This window comes from Pinus tabuliformis, chromosome 2_2 (assembly GCF_031772625.1).
Source record: "Pinus tabuliformis cultivar Carrire ecotype Pingquan chromosome 2_2, CPIR1, whole genome shotgun sequence".
Classification (NCBI taxonomy): Eukaryota; Viridiplantae; Streptophyta; class Pinopsida; order Pinales; family Pinaceae; genus Pinus; species Pinus tabuliformis.
This window is the reverse complement of record NC_142300.1, coordinates 192160963-192184712: the sequence shown is the minus strand read 5'-3', so window position 1 is coordinate 192184712 and position 23750 is coordinate 192160963. Positions and strand designations below refer to the sequence as shown.

Sequence of the window (23750 nt, the reverse complement as noted above, 5' to 3'; positions counted from 1 at the left end):
CAAGGGCAGAGCGAAAGCAAAGTTATTTTGGTCCAAAACCCAACAGAAGGCATTTGCCGAGTTGAAGAAGTGCCTCTGCTCTACACCAGTGCTCACATTACCAGACCTGCAACAACCATTTGAGATTGAGACAGATGCCTCCGACTATGCTATTGGTTCAGTTCTTACTCAGCAGGGGCATCCAGTGGCTTATCGTAGTGAGATAATTTAAGACACAATCTGAAAGTATCCCACCTATAAAAAATAAATGTATTCCATTATGCAAGCCTAGCATCAATGGAAGCATTACATTATGGGGAACGAAATGATCATCCACACATACCATCAACCCCTATAGTTCATACAGACATAAGGGAATTTGCAAAATGATCATCATCAGAAATGGTCCACATACCTTCAACAATTCCATTTGAAAATTAAGTACAAGAAGGGAAGCACCAATAATGTTGCAGACTTCCTCAGCCAACCACTAGTCATGGCGTTGATCACTGTGCTCGACTCCTATGGGCACAAGACTTCGGGGTGGCCACATCTTTACAAGAGTGGTCTAGAATTCGACAGCACATACCAAACACTCCTGGAAGGTAAGAAAGTTCCAAATTTTCACCTCTAGGATGCATTGTTATGCCACTTGGGACACATATGTGTTCCTTCAAGTGAGCATGCCAAGATGATTTGGGAGGTGCACTACAGTCGATAGATTGGACATTTTGGAGTAGAGAAAACAGTGGCAATACTGCAGAAGTATTTTTATTGGCCGAATCTTTGTCGAGATGTTGGGAAGTACATTAAATCCTGCACTACCTGCATCGTTGCCAAACGAATCATCAAGAAGCAAGGCCTATATACTCCTCCCCCTACTCCTACTCGACCTTGGGATCCATCTCCATGGATTACATGTCGGTTCTTCTTTCTAATAAGCATGGCAACGACTATGTTTTCCTGGTCGATGAGAGATTCTCTAAGATGGCCATTATGGTGGCCTGGAAGAAGAGTATCACCGCAGAGGCCACTGCTAAGCTCTTCTTTGAGCGAGTTTGGGTGCACTTTGGGATCCGACAGTCCATTGTCTCAGATCGGGATAGCAAATTCCTTAAGTGAATTTTGGTCAATTCTTTGGTCGATGTTGGATACCAAACTTACTAAGTCTACGACTTTCCACACCCAAAATGATGGCCAAACATAGGTCTTCAACAAGATGATCATACACATTATGTGCATGTACAACTTGAATCATCCACACACAATCCTCCCCTATGTCCAACACAACTACAATAGATCTCTCCATAGCTCACGGGGCCACAACCCCCTTTTAGGCAAGGTTGGGATTTCAGCCATTATGTCCCATTTATCTAGCCATACCATTTGCATCTACTCAGGTAGATTCGACTCACGTCTAGTATGAAGCCTACAGGGCTAACATCTTCATTGAGCGCATTGAACACATCCTCCAACAGTTCCATGATATATTGGATAGAGCTAACACTAAGTACAAGCAACGCCATGATCAGCATCTTGTGTCGCACAAGTTCCAAGTGGGCGACAAAGTTTGGCTACATTTGCAGAAAGAGCTCCTCACTGGACCCAACCACAAGATTCACCCACTCCGATATGGGCCATACACCATCACCAAGGCTATAGGGGACAATGCCTTCGAGCTCAGCATTCCATCGTTCCTTGGTTTGCACCCAATGTTCAATGTAGACCGCCTTCGGCCATACTTTCCACCATTGCTGGACACATCCGACATTGAAAAACAACTCACACCAATAGAGCTAAACCCAGAATGCAACTAATCAGATCATGGACACTGATATCAACAACACTTGCCAACAAAGGATCCAACTATATCGATTTGTCAAAGCAGGCCAACTCCTTCACCAGGGCAAGTGGTTCACTAGGGACCAGGTTCAACAGAAATTTCCTCACCTCATGGAGGCTCTACACGCAATGGGGACCATTGCTTCCTAAGGAGGGAGGACTGATCTAGGTGGATATTAGTGGCCACCTACCTATTCCACCTAGACCTCCAATCAGTTTCATCTGTTTCCTTGTTTATTGTAGCATTTACTACTTTTAGTAGTTTTTCGGGTCCTGAACTTCCGAGCAGTTTTGACCCCTAAACAACATTTTTTAAGGTCTACAATAGGTCCATAGCTATAAATCATGTAGTACTCAGATATACCTTTCCAGCAAGGTAACCTATGCACCAAACAGAGATAATATGACACCAAGTTACAACCCGGGAAGTTGACTACCCAACTAACCCCAACGAGGCCCACAAACTCTTGGTGTTCCATCTCCTAGGGTTAGGGTTTTGGTTGTTTAGAGTTTTCCCTTGTTGTTCAATAATAAATAGGCCCTCGAGCCTCATTGTAACACAATTCATAGGCATGTAGCTGCCACATCTCTTCTTAGAGATAAGATACCATCGCCCAAGCTAGTTTATTTCCATTATGTTTGTAAGTATATTTCAGTATTTTCTATTAATGAAATGAAGTGTTATTTCTGTTGCATCTCTGTATTTATGGTTATATCTAGGATTTTTTGCACTCTTGTTTAAGTTTGTATCATTTGTTGAATAGTTGCATAAATGAAGATATGGATCATTGTACTCTATTTTGATGACGATCTAACAAGAAGAATAATTTGAAAGGGTTTTCCCCATAGTGGGTTCTGCCCTAGTCTCCTACCAATCCTGGTTTCTCTATGTGTGAATGCTTTTCTTCTATTGTTCCTTTATTTTTTGTTGCATTAATGATGATTATATTTATCTTTCTACATAGTTGCATATGTTGTTAAATAATGATGTAAATTTGAATAATTTTATGATGTTATGGGGTGAACTTAATGTGTTAATGAAGAAATGTCGTTATCAAAGCAAAGAACAATATAGCCATAAGAAAAATTAACAGATTGATCTTGTTGATTTGTCTACGCCTAGATATTCCTTGAAAACCATCAGTTTCCAAGTTACACCATGTATGTGTTGGCACACCGACATAATTCAAACATGGTTTATGTTATCACTGAAAAGTCTGTTGCCAAAAAAAATTTTAGCCTAGCTTAAAGTCAGGGTGTTTTCGCAGCGCATAAATCCGTTAGCAGTTTCGCAGCGCCATCTGTTTTAGTGATTTCGTAGCGAAAACACTGACCTTGCACTGGCTGCGCTGCGAAATTGGGAAATGACAGATATTTAAAGTGAATTGATGGAAACACTGCAGGAAACGAGGTTTGTCAAGCTGTTATATGTGGGCTTGTACTCCATTGAAGGGGAACATTCCAGTGGTAATTTTGCTTTGCGCTCACAGCTGTTGTGGCAGGTTCTCATGATCACCAACGAAGGTCCATCAAAACTCTGTTTCATACTCAAGTCTCAAAACCGTGGTCCTTTTTGAAATCAATGCTCGATCAGAATCGGTTATGAGAAGGCTTCTGTTCGTCGACTTATTCCAAGTTATCATTGCCTTGTGTCAGTTGAAGGGTTTTACGAGTGGAAAAGGATGGAGCGAAGAAGCGACTGGTGAAGAAGCAGATGCTCTCAGAGGAAGACTCATTCATAGGCTTACATCTGTCATTGTGCACCATGTACCAACATTTTGGAGATTAGCTCTTTCGATATTTAATGGGAAGTTTGCTAAGGTAGGTTCAACAAATGGCACTCCTGGTTCAGTGAAACATGAAAAGACTGCTAGACAAAACTCCTTTGAAGACGGCCTTGGTGACGTAAAGGATTCAAATCATTCCTTGGAGGAAGTTGCTGGAATGGTACAGGACATTATATCTGTTTATGAAACTAAGGGAAGGACTGCGCACCCTTGAATGCAGTGCAAACATTGTTTGCATTACAAACCGAAGTTATGAAGGTGTTCATATTGAGGCTCTGCTCTTGGATGAAAACTACGACTCAGAAATAGATGTTGGAAGGTCAAATCACAAAGTTTGATTTTTGTAATGGTTACGGCAGAAGAAATTTGAGTCCAATTAACTGCGTTCTCCGGCTCATGCTCGGATTGCAGACTTCGTAGATTGGTCGGGATCTAAGAATAGTCAGCGATGGGAGTCCTAGTGCAAAGACTAAGAGGAATTGAGAGCGGATTGTCGTCAAGCAATCTTAAAGGATGTCTGCTTGCCCTTGTATCCAGTGCTTTCAGAAGGGCAAGCTTTATAATTAAGAAGGAAGGCCTGAAACGTGTTGGAGCAACGAGAGCTCAAAGCTGGACTCCATCCTTTATAGCACCGATTTGTTTTCTGATACTTTCGTCGACAATCTGGAGTTAGATTACAAGCATCATATGAGTGGAAAGGGAAATGGTTTGCTTATATACAAGTTTTATGCTGTGGTTGTGCGCGTCGACAACATTGGAGGACGACCTTTTTATTGTTTTGTACAACATGCTTAAGGACAAATAAGAAGTTTCGGCCCAGACAATTTGAGTATCATCCATCTGATGCTAGTTTGATGGTCTTCGGGATTTTGGATGGGGAAGTGGTTGTGATCAACCATGAAAGTGGTAAAATTGTCGGACATGTTCAGTCAGTTGGAGAAAATCATAGTATTCTTGGTCTCTGTTGGTTCAACAAGGACCCTTCCAAGCTTATTGCTGGCTCTGACAATGGCACATTACAACTGTATGATGTGAACCGAATGCGCTCAACTGTTCTTCCTTCCAGATATGGTGCAGGCAGCAGCAGTAGAAACCCTGCCACTTACACATATGAAGAGTTTGAGAAATTAACATCTGTCCATATTAATGAAACAGATAATTATTTCCTTGCTAGTGGATATTCAAAACATGTTGCTCTGTATGATGTGTGCAGTAGAAAACGGTTACAAGTTTTCGAAGATCTCCACCGTGAACATATAAATGTGGTAAAGTTTGCTCATCATTCCCCATACTTGTTTGCGACTTCATCTTTTGATCAGGAAATCAAAACTTGGGACTTACGACAAAAGCCTACACATCCTTTGTATACAACGACCAACTTAAGAGGGAATGTGATGGTGTGCTTTTCTCGTGATGATCATTATATCCTTTCCTCAACTGTGGATAATGAGGTCAAGCAACACTTAGCTATGGATGGAAGGCTACATATGAAATTTGACATTACTCCTACAGGAAGTGTTCAGAACTATACTCGGTCATATTATATGAATGGGAGGGATTACCTTATTAGTGGGAGTTGTGAGAAAAAAGTTGTTCGTATATGCTGTGCTCAGACATGATCTTGGCAAAGGTGGCCATGAATTGAGTAAGAGCACAGGAAATGCTGGTGGCAGACTTGCTTGCGGTGTTGTCGGTCTTCAAGGATGAATATGAGCAGTTGGTTATTTATAGGCTGGTTCAAATGGTGAACCGTGAAGCCTAGCAAACAGCAGCTATTCAATTTTGTGAGCAGTTTAGAGGAAGACTGTGTTTTTTAAGTCACACAGCAGTTTCGTAGCGCGCTACGAAACTACTGTAGATGACTGTTTTATGAGAAAAAATGAAATTGATGCTGAGGTCAGCTAATTTTGAATGAAATGTTTCAAGAGCATAAAGGTGACTATTCAAAACTATCCTAGCTGTTCAGAAGATGACAGATGTGCATTGCAAAAAGGTGAAATGTTTTGTTTCCAGCTAAAGTCTCGTTAAAGGTACTTTATGACCGAATTATTAGGGTTTTGGTTTTAGTCTTCGGTGATCCGGTTTGTACACCTGTTCAGCTCATAAGGCTTCCAGCTCATTTGAAAGGTGTGGTGATATGCGTTGTTTGGGAAGAATTAAAGAGCAGAGGACATGTTTTTAAAGTGATGAAGAGTGATGGGAGACAGAGGCCGTGAAAACAGAGCACCTCCCTTGGTTAATTAATGAAGCCATCTACGTGACTGGAATCCAAGGCCAGCTCATTCAGTGTGTTCTCCTTCAAGATACCTCAACCGAAACAGAAAGAGGACATGTGGCAGCATTCACAAAAGCATCATGCATACGAGGAGATAGAGTTAGAATGTCAATGTGATTAGGACTCTATGTATTTACAGCGCAATACCTTTTGTATTTATTAAGTTTGTTTAGAAATAGATAAGGTTAATTAATGGTAGATCATCGAGCTCTTCCCTCATGCTTGTTGAGGAGACTCAAGGTAGTTTGAGTTTTGGTTTTCCTATATATAGGAGAAACTCTGATGTAAACAGGGTTGGGAGATTTATGAAAAAACAGAGTTTCATTTTGGCTGATGTAAAAGATTTATTATAGTAATAGAAAAACAGCTGTTGTTTCTTCTCAAGATTCTCAATAGATCATATTGTTCAAATGTATGGTGGTTTATTCTCTTAGTGTTCTTTTTACAGTATTGTTACAGCATAATCACTCAGAATTCATGTTTAATGCTCTGACTTCCTGTATGCTTGGCAATCTGTGGTTTATGTAAAGTATGTTTGAACATCTGATGTAAAGAGCCTTGACTTCCATGAAAAGACAGTGCTTTTGTTTACTGAAATGGTGAGACTCCATAAGCCCAATGAAGACTAATTTGATATTTGTCCAACCATCTTATTTTTCATGTGTTGTTTAAAAGAGTTAGCCATCTTTTCTTGCCCTTAATGCATATCAAAAATCTGTGAGAGAGCCCTCTCTGACTAAGGAGGCTAAACCTTAGTCTAAAGCCTGGTCTGAAACAGTTTCATGAGATCTTGCTAAGTAGCAGCCCTTAGTACACGATTTTGTGATAACATTTTGGTGCGTCTGCCGGGAGACTGAAGATTACTCACTCCCGTAGTTTGAAGATTGAATTTCTGAAGGTAGCAGGAGTTCAAAGAGGTTTTTCGAGGCTGCAAATCTACCTTGGCGACTCCATTTTGAAGAATTCAAAGTTCATACATTCATGGTGATTCCACTGGAGTTATGAAGGACCCAGAAGCTGCCATTCTTAGTTCAAGGTATGCATGCATAGATTTTCAGGAATTCATGGTTTCCCAAATCATTTTCCCAAGGATGCATATTTTCTAAGGAATGGTCCAAAATTCAATGGAGAAGATTTGAGTTTAACCTTGAAGCATATAACAGATTTTTGTCATTTTACTGAGCTTCTTAGAGTTAAACATGAGGATGTTTGCATTATGTTATTTTATGATTCACTTCAAGGGAAATGCAAACAATGGATTGAAAGTTTCCCTATCAAATCCGTTAAGTCATTTCAAGGCTTATGGCTTATGTTTTTGGAGGAATGGATAGATAGGTCAGAGGTGGTGGTAAACTCTCCTTCAGTTGAGGGTTTCAAACAATGGAATGATGATCATAGTAAAGAAGACACAAATGAATCTTTTTCTTTGTCCTTATCCTCATATCTAAAATCCTTTGACTGCAAGGCAGAGGATAGGATGAGATTTTTGGATGAATTTGCTGAGGACCTTGAAAAAGAAATTGAAGGTTTAGAAGGACAAATTCAGGCATACAGTTTTCATGATCATGATCATTATTCTCAGAAGTTTTCTATGGCAGAACGCAAGGAGACAATGCTGGTTCCTTTCTCTTTCACGATTGAGGAACTGAACACTGTGGTTGAAGATCAGTTTGCACAGCTGGAAAGTTACAAGGAAAAACAAGCTGATCATGTATTCTGGGATCCTGTAGCTGATTACATGGAAGAGTTTTACTCTCCAGTATTTCAGTTTTTCAAAGAAGATCAGAGACAATTTCAGTGGCAGCGGTCATCACACTATCATATTGGCTCTGAATTCCGATGCAGTCAAAGGAACCAAGTATCAGATAAAACAGAGGATTGGCTACATTGGAAATTTCATATTGATTGAGCAGAAGGAAGTTGAAATGGTTAGGGTAGGTAGGTAGAGGTAAATGCAAATAAGCTCAAGGTTAACTGAGCATGTTTTTTTTTTCAGTAGATGTAGCTTTCTTTCTCCTACAGTCATGCTTGTTAAGCAAATTTCTGTTTGTCATAAATGGGTAAGGCACTGGACCTGCGAGTTCTTAGTGTACCACAAGGGCACACTATCCCAAGTGAAGCCGCTGTTATCACTGAAAAGTCTGTTGCAAAAAAAAATTTAGCCTAGCTTAAAGTCAGGGTGTTTTCGCAGCGCATAAATCCGTTAGCAGTTTCGCAGCGCCATCTGTTTTAGTGATTTCGTAGCGAAAACACTGACCTTGCACTGGCTGCGCTGCGAAATTGGGAAATGACAGATATTTAAAGTGAATTGATGGAAACACTGCAGGAAACGAGGTTTGTCAAGCTGTTATATGTGGGCTTGTACTCCATTGAAGGGGAACATTCCAGTGGTAATTTTGCTTTGCGCTCACAGCTGTTGTGGCAGGTTCTCATGATCACCAACAAAGGTCCATCAAAACTCTGTTTCATACTCAAGTCTCAAAACCGTGGTCCTTTTTGAAATCAATGCTCGATCAGAATCGGTTATGAGAAGGCTTCTGTTCGTCGACTTATTCCAAGTTATCATTGCCTTGTGTCAGTTGAAGGGTTTTACGAGTGGAAAAAGGATGGAGCGAAGAAGCGACTGGTGAAGAAGCAGATGCTCTCAGAGGAAGACTCATTCGTAGGCTTACATCTGTCATTGTGCACCATGTACCAACATTTTGGAGATTAGCTCTTTCGATATTCAATGGGAAGTTTGCTAAGGTAGGTTCAACAAATGGCACTCCTGGTTCAGTGAAACATGAAAAGACTGCTAGACAAAACTCCTTTGAAGACGGCCTTGGTGACGTAAAGGATTCAAATCATTCCTTGGAGGAAGTTGCTGGAATGGTACAGGACATTATATCTGTTTATGAAACTAAGGGAAGGACTGCGCACCCTTGAATGCAGTGCAAACATTGTTTGCATTACAAACCGAAGTTATGAAGGTGTTCATATTGAGGCTCTGCTCTTGGATGAAAACTACGACTCAGAAATAGATGTTGGAAGGTCAAATCACAAAGTTTGATTTTTGTAATGGTTACGGCAGAAGAAATTCGAGTCCAATTAACTGCGTTCTCCGGCTCATGCTCGGATTGCAGACTTCGTAGATTGGCCGGGATCTAAGAACAGTCAGCGATGGGAGTCCTAGTGCAAAGACTAAGAGGAATTGAGAGCGGATTGTCATCAAGCAATCTTAAAGGATGTCTGCTTGCCCTTGTATCCAGTGCTTTCAGAAGGGCAAGCTTTATAATTAAGAAGGAAGGCCTGAAACGTGCTGGAGCAACGAGATCTCAAAGCTGGACTCCATCCTTTATAGCACCGATTTGTTTTCTGATACTTTCGTCGACAATCTGGAGTTAGATTACAAGCATCATATGAGTGGAAAGGGAAATGGTTTGCTTATATACAAGTTTTATGCTGTGGTTGTGCGCGTCGACAACATTGGAGGACGACCTTTTTATTGTTTTGTACAACATGCTTAAGGACAAACAAGAAGTTTCAGCCCAGACAATTTGAGTATCATCCATCTGATGCTAGTTTGATGGTCTTCGGGATTTTGGATGGGGAAGTGGTTGTGATCAACCATGAAAGTGGTAAAATTGTCGGACATGTTCAGTCAGTTGGAGCAAATCATAGTATTCTTGGTCTCTGTTGGTTCAACAAGGACCCTTCCAAGCTTATTGCTGGCTCTGACAATGGCACATTACAACTGTATGATGTGAACCGAATGCGCTCAACTGTTCTTCCTTCCAGATATGGTGCAGGCAGCAGCAGTAGAAACCCTGCCACTTACACATATGAAGAGTTTGAGAAATTAACATCTGTCCATATTAATGAAACAGATAATTATTTCCTTGCTAGTGGATATTCAAAACATGTTGCTCTGTATGATGTGTGCAGTAGAAAACGGTTACAAGTTTTCGAAGATCTCCACCGTGACCATATAAATGTGGTAAAGTTTGCTCATCATTCCCCATACTTGTTTGCGACTTCATCTTTTGATCAGGAAATCAAAACTTGGGACTTACGACAAAAGCCTACACATCCTTTGTATACAACGACCAGCTTAAGAGGGAATGTGATGGTGTGCTTTTCTCGTGATGATCATTATATCCTTTCCTCAACTGTGGATAATGAGGTCAAGCAACACTTAGCTGTGGATGGAAGGCTACATATGAAATTTGACATTACTCCTACAGGAAGTGTTCAGAACTATACTCGGTCATATTATATGAATGGGAGGGATTACATTATTAGTGGGAGTTGTGAGAAAAAAGTTGTTCGTATATGCTGTGCTCAGACATGATCTTGGCAAAGGTGGCCATGAATTGAGTAAGAGCACAGGAAATGCTGGTGGCAGACTTGCTTGCGGTGTTGTCGGTCTTCAAGGATGAATATGAGCAGTTGGTTATTTATAGGCTGGTTCAAATGGTGAACCGTGAAGCCTAGCAAACAGCAACTATTCAATTTTGTGAGCAGTTTAGAGGAAGACTGTGTTTTTTAAGTCACACAGCAGTTTCGTAGCGCGCTACGAAACTGCTGTAGATGACTGTTTTATGAGAAAAAATGAAATTGATGCTGAGGTCAGCTAATTTTGAATGAAATGTTTCAAGAGCATAAAGGTGACTATTCAAAACTATCCTAGCTGTTCAGAAGATGACAGATGTGCATTGCAAAAAGGTGAAATGTTTTGTTTCCAGCTAAAGTCTCGTTAAAGGTACTTTATGACCGAATTATTAGGGTTTTGGTTTTAGTCTTCGGTGATCCGGTTTGTACACCTGTTCAGCTCATAAGGCTTCCAGCTCATTTGAAAGGTGTGGTGATATGCGTTGTTTGGGAAGAATTAAAGAGCAGAGGACATGTTTTTAAAGTGATGAAGAGTGATGGGAGACAGAGGCCGTGAAAACAGAGCACCTCCCTTGGTTAATTAATGAAGCCATCTACGTGACTGGAATCCAAGGCCAGCTCATTCAGTGTGTTCTCCTTCAAGATACCTCAACCGAAACAGAAAGAGGACATGTGGCAGCATTCACAAAAGCATCATGCATACGAGGAGATAGAGTTAGAATGTCAATGTGATTAGGACTCTATGTATTTACAGCGCAATACCTTTTGTATTTATTAAGTTTGTTTAGAAATAGATAAGGTTAATTAATGGTAGATCATCGAGCTCTCCCCTCATGCTTGTTGAGGAGACTCAAGGTAGTTTGAGTTTTGGTTTTCCTATATATAGGAGAAACTCTGATGTAAACAGGGTTGGGAGATTTATGAAAAAACAGAGTTTCATTTTGGCTGATGTAAAAGACTTATTACAGTAATAGAAAAACAGCTGTTGTTTCTTCTCAAGATTCTCAATAGATCATATTGTTCAAATGTATGGTGGTTTATTCTCTTAGTGTTCTTTTTACAGTATTGTTACAGCATAATCACTCAGAATTCATGTTTAATGCTCTGACTTCCTGTATGCTTGGCAATCTGTGGTTTATGTAAAGTATGTTTGAACATCTGATGTAAAGAGCCTTGACTTCCATGAAAAGACAGTGCTTTTGTTTACTGAAATGGGTGAGACTCCATAAGCCCAATGAAGACTAATTTGATATTTGTCCAACCATCTTATTTTTCATGTGTTGTTTAAAAGAGTTAGCCATCTTTTCTTGCCCTTAATGCATATCAAAAATCTGTGAGAGAGCCCTCTCTGACTAAGGAGGCTAAACCTTAGTCTAAAGCCTGGTCTGAAACAGTTTCATGAGATCTTGCTAAGTAGCAGCCCTTAGTACACGATTTTGTGATAACAGTTTATATAAAATAAATGTGGCTTGGGGTCGAAATAAGCATATTTAAACTATTTAAATTCATACACTTTATGTTCCCATTCATTTTTGGATTATTTCACCAACAACTTGGGTTGAATTTACCACATACTCGTTCGGCCTAATCACATTCTATCGTCATTAAACATCCAAGAAATATTTGGACCAATCCATCGTTTGATCATATTAACGGCTTCAAATCATGTGTGATTTGGCCACTTATGGGCACTGATTCCATAGAACAATTTGAGATTTATTTATGAGCATAGATGTGTGTGTGTGTGTGTGTAGAGAGATAGAGATGCAAATTCATTTAAATACATGTATTCCTAGTTCAATTAAGAATTCACCCAGGCAAATGATTCCAAATCCACAGTTGTGAAGCAATATGTAACAACCTAGGTTGAAGCATCATAAGCTTGGGCCGAAAACTCCCACAACTCTTAAAATGGATTTGTATGCTACCTATGAGGATAGTAATTTATAATGTATCGATGTAAGGGAGCCTCTTGGCCAAGACAACACAGGCATGCTATGGAAGTAACATACATAATGAGTGCCAAATCAACGATTTGTAAATTTATCCATCCATTTATGTTTGCAAAAGAATTTAATGAGGCAAACAATATTCTTTGAATGATAAGTGAATTCAATCTAGAATTGTGGTTTATTAAAAATATCAAGCAACTATTTAAATAGATATTGCTTAGTCTAAAATCGAAGAAGTATGAAATATAGTACTTATCTGAGTATTCGATTGGGGACTGAACGAGGAACTCATACTCTCCACCCATCCATAGGTTAGTTGCAAGATAAAATTCTTTCAATGGACCACCCCTAATCTGGATCTAAGGTCTGAGGAAACATAAACTTAATTGTGCACTTTAATCAACAAACAAGGTAGTTGTGATGATCACAATGTAGGTTGTTTCAACTCTAGATGATTAATCAAAATTGAAGAATGCCCCCTGTGCTCCCTTTGCTCTCATATTTAAACCAATTCCTCGTGCCTCTTCAAGTTGCCACGTTGGATTAGAATGCATCTTCCCTTCACGAGAAGATAACGGTGGGCTTTGATGAGGCAATGAGTCAGTTTAGGGCGGTCGATTTATTTGTTATCCATGCTAGCCCAAGAATATATCTCTTTTAATTTGGACATTAACTAATATATTCCCTATGTGATAATAAGGCCCCCTTTATGGAAGCCCCCCCTGTCGACTCATCCCCTCCCCCGGTGAACCCCTTAGCCCTGGAGCATATCCCAGACGGTCGAGGAAACTCATCAGCTGAAGACAGGACAAGCAAGAAGACAAAGTGCTTCAAGACCAAAGAGGTGGACACCTTCCTCAGGCTTGAGGAGGAAATTCAGCTCAGCGACACTATGGATTTCGCAGACAGGGTCTAGTGGGCAGAATAAGGGGCCGAAGCTACACAGTGGCCCGTCTGAAAACTTGGGTCTCAGAAGTTTGGGGCAACCACTTGGCCGACCTGCCCACGGTTCAGATGTTTGTGAAGGGGTGGTTTGCACTCCGCTTCTCCAGGCCAGACCTCACGAATTGGGTCCTCTCGTCCTACTGGCACTTCGAGCATGCCCCGGTCCTTCTGAAACGTTGGTCCCCTCTTTTCGACCCGGACACAGAGCAGCTTGGAGTTGGCCCGATCTAGGTAAGATTACCAGGGCTCCCATTACACTTCTGGTCTGAAGACATTTTCAGACGAATTGGGAACTCCATCGGCACATACATGGAATCAGACAAATCATACCTATCCACTGGCAAGATGGCCTTTGCCAGAATTCTGGTGCATATGGATACAAGGGGAGGGTTGTAGGAATTCATCACCATACAGTGGAGGTCTTTCACCCGGAAGCAGCCCCTGGATTACGAGGGCATACCATACAGATGCCACAAAGTCGGTCACGTGTACAAAGATTGCCCTCTGGTCATCAAGAAAGGACATCAACCTATGGATAATGTTCAGGAAGCCCGTACCCCACGGGACGAACCTCAATCTGCAATAGAAGGGGAAGATCTATCTCATCAAGATCTGATTGATGCAGATAAGGCACACGAGAAAGACTCAAAGAAGAAGCGTGGGAAAGCTCCTCTTCGACCACCCTCCCCACCTCTAACAAGAACTTGGGCGGCTATAGGGGACACTCACACCATGGGGAGAGGAACATCGTTACTGACCACTTATTGAAACAAGTTGCGCTCAGGGATCACGACACTTGGTTGATCTGCGAGGAACTGGATGGGGTCTATTAGTGTCAGTGTCTTCACACTCCCATCGGTGATCAAATTGTTATTTTGCATGCATATTAGGTGTCTCATTCGAACAGCTGCATTCCATTAGGTCATGGATCAACTGATGGTAGTGGTTTCATTTCAGTTTCCCTCATGTCATATACTTGTTGGCTTGTTCAAACCTCTTTTCAGTCATTTATAGTCATTTTAGTTCATTTCATTCATAAAAACTAGTTTTAGGGTTTAGTTTCACTAGGTCTTAGGGTTTGTCATCATGGTCATCCAAAATTGAATAAAAAGGTCAGCAGGTACATGAGGATGATAAAAAGGTTCATATAGTCATGAGTTTCTGATATGCTGAAATAAAGCTCTTTCACCTCCAAACTTTGTTTTGAAGTGAAACAGAGCATTTGTACTTCATGGTTTCATTTCATGTAAATTATGTAATTTTATTGTTCCTATATGTAATAAGTGCTCCTAGTGACCTGGTAACAATGTCAGCTTCTGCCACTACAAAAGGTCCATGAAGAGAGTAAGTCCACCTGCAAAAAAGTCAAAATGTCCAAAATTCAGAAAAACAGAGTATTGTTCAAAAGTGACAAAACATTAGGAAAGAGGGTTTTTGTTTATGAAAAATCAAAAGAGGGAAAAGTATAAAAAGGCCAATTCATATGTTCTAATGTTTCATTGTTGAATTTGAGAGTTAAGGAGACCTGCAAAATGCGATTTCGAGCCAAAGGGAGAAAACAGAGGAGAAATTTGCAACATCTTCCCAGCGTTGCGCATTATTTCACTGGTGCTGTGCATTAAATTGGCGTTGTGCACCTGTTGCAATTGGGCAGTGTATTTTTGGTCTGGCATTGTGCATTAAACTTGCGCTGTGCATCTGTTAGTAGGCGCTACGCACCTGTTGGGGAAGCTCAAAACACTGCAAATCACCCTCAAACTCCTCAAAAACACCTTGATGCTTGTGCCAAGTAAGTTCACCATCCTCCTTGCTAAAAGAAAGTTGTTGCTTGATTTCTTGAGTGTGGTTGTCATCAGTTCATAGCAAACCTATTGGTATTGAGATTTCTCTCGTAAACCCTAAATAAGCTAACCTACCTCTCATAAGCCACTAAGGGTCATTAGTTGCCTTTCTTCTCCTTTTACACTTGGTTTATCAACTCTTCCTCACTATCCATCACTCATTAAGCTTCATTCCATTAAACCCTAATTTCTACATCAAACCCTAGCCCCAAATTCCCCATTCCCAAACTCCCAAATCCTACATCCTCATTACACCCACTTCATTAAAAAACCCTAATCTCACATTTGAAAACCCTACTCCCTCCCTCATTTCCCCCATTCCTTCATAAATCCTTTACCCTAATTCCTTCAAACATTCACCCTCACCTTACATTTCACTTTCCATTTCAAAATCTCTTCATACTCATCTGTTTTCACTACAAATTTCATCACCCATCATATTATCAAAAGCATGGAGAGAGATTCAGATTATGAGAGGGAAGAGGAAACTCTTAGTGATTCTTCCAGAGAAGCTCATGTGCCAAGAAAACCACACAAAGGGGGAAAGATCATCTGGGAGGAGCCCACCACTCTTACAGAATTGCTTGCTTGCCCTCTTGCTGTAGCTAGCTTTAAACACCAGTCTTGTTATCAGTTTTGTGAAATGGTAGAGAGGGTAAAATTTCATCATGAGCTTGCTAGGTTGTTTGTTATCCATCTCCACAATGGCCAGGTGAACCTTGCTGGTGTTTCTTTCACCTTGACACCTGCCACCATTTCAGCAGCAACAGGCATCCCTAATGTAGGTGAGCAGTGGAATAAGGGGCAGTATGTGGGCAGAGAACATTATGAGCCTTACATTAAGGTTGGATATTACAGTGAAATAAGCAAGTTTTTTCCTTTCAAATACTTGCAGAACATTTATGCTCCTCTCATGAAACTCATCATCAAGTATTTCACCTATGAAGGAAGGTTTTCCCGCCTATATGCATATCATATCAGGTTGTTGATGCACTTCACAAGAGTAAGGATGATGAACCTCCCTTACTTTATATACAGGAATATTGAGAAGATGGCTCACTATGTGCAAAGGAAACCTTTTCCTCAACAACTCAATAGTATTTACCACTTCTCACTGATCAAAATTGTTGTCTTGCATCAGCTAAGCTTGTTGAACATACCATGGGATACCTTTATTGCCCATGAGATTTTCAAAGGCCCTTAGGTGATTCCATCAGTGTCTCAGGAGGAAGGAGGGCCATCAGGACAGCCAGGTGTTCATGAGACCAAGACTATAGGTGTGTCGGTGTTTGTCACCTATGAGAGAGGCACAAGGAGGCTTTTTGCTACTGCCAGGCGAGTACTATCTCCACCAGGGGTGGAAGGGGTCTCGTTTTCTTCACCAGACCACAGGAAAATGTTATCTTCACCGGGGGTGAAAGGGGCTTTGCCTTCTTCTCCAGCTATACAGGTTGGCCAGTAGTCAAAGGGCAGAGATAAAGGAAAGAAAAAGATGCATGAAAAGAGCCCTCCTGAAGGGCAAGATAGAGAGTTTATTCTGATTGAGGAGGATGTTACTGATTTGGGCTCTCAAAGCTCAAAACTCAAGGACATGATTATCAAAGAGAAGGAGGCTGAAATACAAGCTTTATCACTGAACCTTGAGAGGGCCAAATGGATCATCAACTTTCTTGAGCAGGAAATCAAACAGTTGATAGATAAGCAAACTATTATGGAGTTGCAGATGATTAGGGAAGATAGGCAAGAGGCAAAGAAAAGAAAGATCGAGATGACCCCCCTTGAGCAAGAAATAGAGAATGACCGGGAGTCTTGGTTGGAGAAGGTGAACATTCACCTTGAGAAGTTTCTTGAGAAAGCCAACAAAGAGAAGAAAATGTTGCGCCATATGGCCTATCACTACCTAACCCGGAACAAGATTTGCAAAACAAGGGTAAAGAGGCTAAAAGCTAAGCTAAAAAGAGCTTTGAGGAGCAAAAAAGAGCAAGATAAACTCAAGATCTTGGCTGAAGCATCATTGGCCCATAAAAGCACCTAACAAGGATCATTCATGCCAAATTTCAAGAAATTTGGAGAAAATTTTGTCATTTTTGAATTTTTGAATTGGAAAAACAGGTTTTTCCAATAGGTGGCGTTGCGCTTTTGTTGGGGGCATCCTCTTGCAAAATGGCTTATATATTTGGAATCAGCATGGAAAAATAAGCAAGCTCAGAAATAGTGAGGAATTTTGGACAAGTTCTAGGTCTCCAAAAGGGCAAAAAACACCTAAAAGTGCCCTCTCTGCCACTTTTTTGCCACACAGGAAGCAGTCTTGGGAGAATCAATTTTTGGAGGGGCAAATGAACTCCAAATTTAGAAATTCAAGTTGTTCCAGAAAGTAGACTCGACAATATTTCCAATGAGCTATCCTGCACCTGATTTGGACTCTGGGAAGGCTTCCAAAATTGGCCTAGAAAAAGCATTGCGCATTAAAATTTTGGCACTGCGCATTAAATTGATTTTGCCAATTTTGCCTGATTTTCCAGATTTTTCCTAGTTTTCTTGGGAGATCATTTTTTCCTCATTTCTTGGTAAATGTAAGCATGGTAAATGATGAATTCAATGTAAATATGGATTAAAATCACTTCATAGGGTAGATACATCAAATTCCAAGTGGTTTTGAGCTGTAATGAATTGGTTTCCTTGGTTTTAGAGGCAAGTTGTTCCACTACCTATATTCCTGTTCTTAGTTTAGATATGGTTGAAACCACCCCTCTTCTCATGGATTCGACCCTGATAGCTAGCATGAGTGGTTTCCTTGCCTATATTATGTAATTTCTCAGTCATTTGTAAAGGTTGGACTTTGGCAGAAGTGTTGGCACTCAATGAACATTTGTATCGGCAGTTTGGCAAGGAATAAAACCAGGTTTCACGGCTATTTTTGTGGGATTCTTGTGACAGTGAGTTTATGTATTATTTCTTCTTTGTAATGAGTTTTTTCAAATGTTTTATATGTATCCACATCTCTCTGTCTCTTCTAAAATAAATGAATCAAGGTGAATAAACAAAATACACTAAATTACAGTGCTTTGTCTTGGGAATACATTTGGTTTTCAATGTTTTCAACTGTTTGAAGAGGATTCATAGTTTCTTTATGCCATCCTCAACTCCTCAGCTATCTTAATGTACCATCTTAATCCATTTCTAGTACATAAACTCATGTCTACCTCGCCCCACAGGACATGACTGTATCCCTGAGTTGATTTCCCAGACCCAATTTGCCTTCTCCAATTGATACAGCAACCAAAACCTAAAAATCAAACCAGAAACCCTGAGCTACTATACCTAGCCTAAAATATACATTAAATTCAGTCATCTCAAGCCCTAGTTTCCAGTATCCTAATTGAGATTGACAAGGAGAGAGCCCTCTCCCGACCTGGTAGTGTAGCTACCAGGTTAAGCATGGTTTGATGTTACCCTAGACCTGCCTTCTTTCAGCCTGAGGTAGATCTAGGCGCTAACATAGTGGCGACCATACTGGGGAAGAACTGAAAAGTATTACCCCATTACTTTTAAAACAAAATTCTATACTTTTGGATGATAGGCTTAGAATTCATTAGGCTGAAAAAATTGTAATGTCCATTTGAATTTTGGGAAAAATCAAACACACTGGCTTCAAGAAGATACACCAGGGCCAATCCTGATCCTAATCCTCCTCCCGTGTTTCAAAATCCTAATCTCATTCCAAGAATACTCAGGAAAGAAAGTTCATTGAGTCCTAGACCGGTTTTCAGATCTCATTCATGCCCAGTTGAGTTTCAATATCTTGAAGATCTCCCTTTTGATGAACATTTTGATCTTTCTTTGTTTGAAACCAAATCTAAATCTGTGATTGGTGATACCGTTTTAAATCCACAATTTGTTGAAGACCTTGAACACGAAAGGGCAAATAGATCAATTGATGATTATATCTTAAACTCTCTTCAATCATCCATTGTAGCTACCAATATCCTTGAGCTTCTAGAATCAGCATCTGCTACTCTTGGTTCATCTGTTGTCTTATCTAGTTCTGAGGTTCATTCTCAACCTCAGTTTATCCCTACCCTTCCCATTCAACCTAGCATATCTGATCAGAGATCTGTCACCTCTACTCCTCCTTCAACCCCTCAATCACCCATCACATCGACTGCCCTTGTTGTTATAAATCCTCCTGTTTCCCCAAGGCCAGTTTCCAATCCACCTCGAGTAATGGCTGCCAGATATGCACCTCTCGTTTTGCCACAGAACTTGGATGCTATGCCTACTGATTACCAAAGTAAGATACCGTTGTTTGATGCTACTCAAGGTATCACAGTGCAGCAACATGTTGACAGGATGAATGACTTCTTTGATCTTCATGAGATAGATGAAGAGAATGTGACCATGCGATTATTTGTGCAAAGTTTTGGAGGCGAGGTTCGAAAGTGGTTCAGAGCACTACCCGCGGGGACTATCAATACATTGCTGGTTCTCCACAGACAATTCCTGGATCATTGGGAGGTAAAGAAAAATCCACTCCAAATTCTTTCCGAGTATGAAAATATAAAGAGGAATGTTGGTGAAAGTGTTCAGGATTACTGTGTGAGATTTAATACTGTCTATAATGCTATTCCAGTTGATATCAAGCCACCGAAGGGGTTGGCTTTGATAAAATTCCCCCAATGGTTTTGATCCTGACATGGCATAACAATCGAGAGAACGAGATCTTGCTACATTGGAGGATATGCATAAAAATGCCATGAGTGTGAAGGCAAATTTGCTAGCTAAGAGAGCTAGGATGAAGACCGAGAAAAAAGTGACCATAAAGGAAGAGGCTTCTTCCTCAGATGTAAAAGCTGATCATTTTCTTCATAAAATTGAGAAAATGTTTGACAGATTGACAATTGAAATAATCCTAAGACACCAATCAGAAATCCAAATTTCCACGGTCAAATGCAACCACATTTCAGGATCAAACAGCGGGAGCAAAGAGCACAAGATCAATCAGCACAGCAGCAAGTCAAAACACCTCTACAGCAGAATTATGTGCATGGCCCAGAGTTAGAGGATGATGAAGATCCAATAGGAGAGGAAAATCACTTTTTTATAGCAGATGGTTTGCCTATCTATATCACGGAGGATGAGGAATATTCAGAGATCCCGACTGTACAGAAAGATGAGGATTTTATACTAGCCAATGAAACAGTCCTGGAAGAAGAATCAGATGAATATCAGAGGGGATATATGAACACATTGATAGCGCAGCAAAGACAGTATTCACTCAAGAGCAGGGATGTACCAATCAATCCGGTCCAAAAGCGAAAGGAAGCAGCACAGCCTAAGAATGATTCTTCAAATGTTCAGAAAAAAGGAAAGGAGCCATCAGATCCTACTCCCAGCAAAGTATTATCTACAAATGAGAAGATAAATCAGCCAAGTACAGCAAAGGAAAAGTCTGAAAATAAGGATTCTCCAGTCAAAGATGTGGATAAAATTACAGCCTTTAGCTTAGAGAATGAGATTGCTAAGTTAAAAGTGGCGATACCTCTGACAGAATTAATGAAGAATAGCAGTTATACGAGCCAAGTGTCAAAGATTTTGAATGTAGATCCCCAGTCTGACATGGTTAATGTGGAAGATGACCAACCTGAGCTTATCTTTGGTCCTGCATTAGAAGGCCAATCTGAGGATAGTGAAGTAGCCCTGTTTTACATCAACCTTAGATTGCATGAGTATGTCTTGCACAATGCCATGTTTGATTCAAGAGCATCCAACAATCTGATGCCAAAGGCAACTATGGAAAAACTGGGTCTCGACATCACTCATAAATATCATGATCTTTATTCTTTTGATTCCTATAGGGTCAGATGTATTGGTCTTATCAAGGATTTGGTTGTAACTTTAGATCAGATTCCAGCAAAAAATGTTCTCATGGATGTAGTTGTGGTGGACATTCCCCCTAGATTTGGCATGCTTTTATCTAGGTCGTGGGGTGCAAAACTGAAAGGGACATTGCAATTAGACTTCTCTTATGCCACTATTCTTGTGTTTGGTCAACTGAGAAAATTATATACGGAGAAGAAGATGAAGTATATGATCACAAGCAAGGAGAAACCTTTGAATCATCTAATTAACTCTGTACATACAGATTTAGAATATTTTGTTCTTTATTCAAATAGTGGTTTTAACGATGTAAATAGCTAGATAATTGAAGTGGAAGATGTTCCAGAGATAACAGAAAATTTCAGGGTAGTACTTGATCAAGAGAGACAAAAGCTTGCAAGTACCGCTAAGCAGTCTACGTTCCGCCAACAGCAGAAAATTGATGGACAATAGCCAAAGGTAGAAGAGCAGATAGAATTCCAGCACTTGGAGGAAGAAGCCGGTTTATGGAGTATGGATTTTGACGGAGCAGTAGGTAAGGATGGTGCAGGTATTGGGATTTGGATACGCAACCCTATTTTCCTACCAAATAAAGTCCCAAGCAATGTAAGAATTTGTTCATATAAATTGGCTTTCGATTTTTCTAACAACGAAGCCGAGTATGAGGCATTGATTGCAAGGTTGAAGATACTCAAGAAGTTGAATGCAAAGAGAATTTTAGTTTATGGAGACTCAGAATTAGTAATCAAACAAGTCAAGGGTGAATACCAAGCCAAACATCCACGAATGAGGGTTTACCGTAATGCAGTTTTAGATATTTTGAGGTTGTTTTCATATTATACCTTGACATGTGTCCCTCGTACACAAAATGTCATTGCAGATTGTCTTGCTACAGCTGCAAGTAATTTGAAGATCCCAATGAATTCAAACAATAAGTTTGAAATTCATGTGAAGCATCGCCCAGTTGTTCCTAATAACCTAAGATACTGGCAGGTGTTTCAGGATGACAAAGAAATTGATGATTTTCTACAAAATGAAGGCAAATATAAAGAAACCTCTATAGATGGTGAGGGAGATGATGGTGAACCAGAAATAGAGGTAAATCAGATGGAAGTCTTAGAGTTGAAAGATAATGTCATCCCTAAAGGCCTTATACCTTTAGAGGAACTATTTGATCAAGATGATGTAGCCTGAAAGCCAAGCTTAGTGCTGACCAAGAAGGGTGTTGAAGATGTAAATATTGGAACAGCCGAGAATCCAAATATGGTGAAGTTGTCAAAGGCATTACCTCCTCAGGTAAAAGCTAAATACATTAGTTTATTGTCTTCATTTTCTGATATATTTGCTTGGGACTATACAGACTTAAAGGAGTATGACAAAAGTATAATTCAGCATATAATTCCTATTAAGCCAAATCAGAAGCCATTTCGCCAAAAGTTGAGAAGGATAAATCCGAAGTTGTTGCCGTCAATAGAAAAAGAGGTAAATCAATTGTACAAGGTTGGTATAATCATTCCGATCAAATTTTCAGATTGGATCTCCATCTGCTTCCTGTGAGGAAGAAGACAGGTGAGATCAGATTGTGCATAGATTTTAGAAATTTGAATAAAGTGTCATTAAAAGATAACTACCCGCTGCCGAAAATGGACCACATTCTCCAGAGAGTAGTTGGAGCATCTCATATGTCGTTGCTCGATGGATATTCAGGCTACAATCAAATTTTGGTTCATGAAGATGACAAGGACAAGAAAACATTCACCACTCCTTGGGGAACATTCCACTATGCCAAAATGTCGTTTGGTTTAAAGAATGTTGGAGCAACATTTCAGCGTGCCATGGACATTGCCTTCGCAAATGAAAAAGATGTGTTTTTAGTAGTATATCTTGATGATTTGACTGTCTTTTCAAATTCAGATGAAGAGCATCTTTACCATCTGAAAATTGTTTTTCAGCGTTGCAGAAAATATGGAATATCACTCAATCCCAAGAAGAGCCTATTTGCTATGGATGAAGGGAAGCTTCTCGGTCACATAATATCAAAGGAAGGAATCCGCATCGATCCTGCTAGGGTGGAAGCTATACAGAAGATAGATTTTCCTCGTAATAAGAAAGAGATCCAAGTGTTTAACGGTAAGATGAATTTCTTACGTCGGTTTGTGCCTAATCTAGCTGAACACTTGAGGGAAATTAATAATATATTGAAGAAGGATAGTGTGGTCAAGTGGATTTAGGAAGCTATGAAGTCTTTTAACCTGGTAAAGTTGGCTCTATCTTCAGCCCCGATTTTGATCATTCCAGATTATTCACAGGATTTCATATTATTTTCATTCGCTTCCAAACATACTATGGCAGTAGTTCTAATGCAGAAAAGAGATCAGCTAGAAAAACCAATTGCCTTTTTCAGTAGGACAATTAGGGATGCAACCTTGAAATATAACATCATTGAGAAGCAAGCTCTTGCCTTAGTTAAAGCTTTGAAAGACTTCCGGTATATATTCTACACTCTCATATCATTGCTTACGTCCCTAATGCAGCAGTTAAAGATGTTTTGGTACAAACAGATCCGGAAGGAAGGTGGGGAAAATGGATCGCAGCATTGCTAGAATATGACTTGGAGATAAAGCCTACAAAGCTAATCAAGGGGTAGGGTCTAGCAAAGTTAATGGCGGAGTCCAATCTACATGCATTAGATATAAATCTGATTGCAGCCATGTCTGAAGAAGAAGAAGGTAGTTCACTGATTCAGGTATCTGAAATTTTTCTCCAATCCCCTTGGTATTCAGATATTGTGTACATGCTTCAACATCTTTCACCACCACTGGGGATGGCTAAAAATAAAGGTAGAACTCTAAAACTTAAGGCTGCTAGATTTTGCATTCTG

General features: G+C 40.1%; 2 pseudogenes; both read left to right on the top strand.

The window, feature by feature from the left end:
- Positions 1 to 4462: 4462 nt before the first annotated feature.
- LOC149192046 (protein DWD HYPERSENSITIVE TO UV-B 1 pseudogene) lies at positions 4463 to 5227 on the top strand (annotated as a pseudogene).
- A 4221-nt stretch (positions 5228 to 9448) lies between these two features.
- On the top strand, positions 9449 to 10213 carry LOC149192045 (protein DWD HYPERSENSITIVE TO UV-B 1 pseudogene; annotated as a pseudogene).
- Positions 10214 to 23750: the final 13537 nt, after the last annotated feature.